Source organism: Pteropus alecto, unplaced genomic scaffold (assembly GCF_000325575.1).
Source record: "Pteropus alecto unplaced genomic scaffold, ASM32557v1 scaffold45, whole genome shotgun sequence".
Taxonomy (NCBI): domain Eukaryota; kingdom Metazoa; phylum Chordata; class Mammalia; order Chiroptera; family Pteropodidae; genus Pteropus; species Pteropus alecto.
The window spans coordinates 34800729-34801664 of NW_006442491.1; the positions used below are offsets into that span (position 1 = coordinate 34800729).

The window sequence follows — 936 nt, forward strand, 5'->3', positions numbered from 1 at the left end:
ATCAGAATGGGGACGAAACCACAAAGGAGAAGTCAGTCAAGCATCCCTTGTTGGCACGATATCTCAAGGATTGCGACGCCAGAACTCTCCTGAGGTTTGCTGCGTCCATATCTGCGCAAGTAAATATCGTGTTACTGACTGGTGGTGTGTGAAGCGTGTTGAACTCCAAGCCAGGAAATCTGCAAATCCTGGATGCGGCTCCCTCACTAAATAGCTCTGTGACCTTGGACTAGTCTCGAGTAAGGCCTTTAGATGCCAGTTTCTAAAATCAGAGTTTTAGATGACTAATGCCTCGCATTGGATGAGGCTTGTCTAGTATCAAGCTCTGCACAAAGTGTGTCATTTTAGCTGGTCCTCACGACAGCCTTGTGAGGTAGAAAGTGCTGCCGTGACTCCCATGTCTCAGGTGACAGATGAGAAAGCTGAGGCTTAGAGAGAGGCTAAGGCATTTGCCGTGGACACAGAGCTGAGAAGTGGCCGTGCTGGGGCCTGGAACAAAGTCTCTGTGACTACGAAGCCCACCCATGTAACCAATGGGCACGTTTAATTTGCCACACAGTGCATTTAAAAGTACTTTGAATTAGCTACCATCAAAAAATTCAGAGATTTCTGAATTTTGGATTTTTAGAGATTTGTGAGCGTATGGATTTTCCACTCCTTTCGATAATAATAATAATAATAATAATAATAATAATAATAATAATAATAGGGTCCGGAGACATTGTTGGAGCTGGGGCAGTTGTTTCTTCTAGAAAGGGCATGCACTGTTTGCTGAAACCCCTACCAGGCCCGCCTTATTATACATCTTTATTAATTACCTGGGCCTTGGAAGCTTCTGAGTTTGCAATCTTTCACCTGTACAATCTTATGTGGCTCCACGTTCAGTTCAAAATAAGCATCCAGAGTGAATAGGAGTAAAAAGAGTTTACAATATGT

At 43.6% G+C, this 936-nt stretch overlaps 1 protein-coding gene across 1 annotated transcript in view; it reads right to left on the reverse strand.

Moving 5' to 3' along the window:
* Nucleotides 1–936, reverse strand: part of LOC102878689 (1,25-dihydroxyvitamin D(3) 24-hydroxylase, mitochondrial) — a 16784-nt gene that overhangs the window by 12829 nt on the left and 3019 nt on the right. The gene's annotated exons all lie outside the window — the stretch shown is intronic.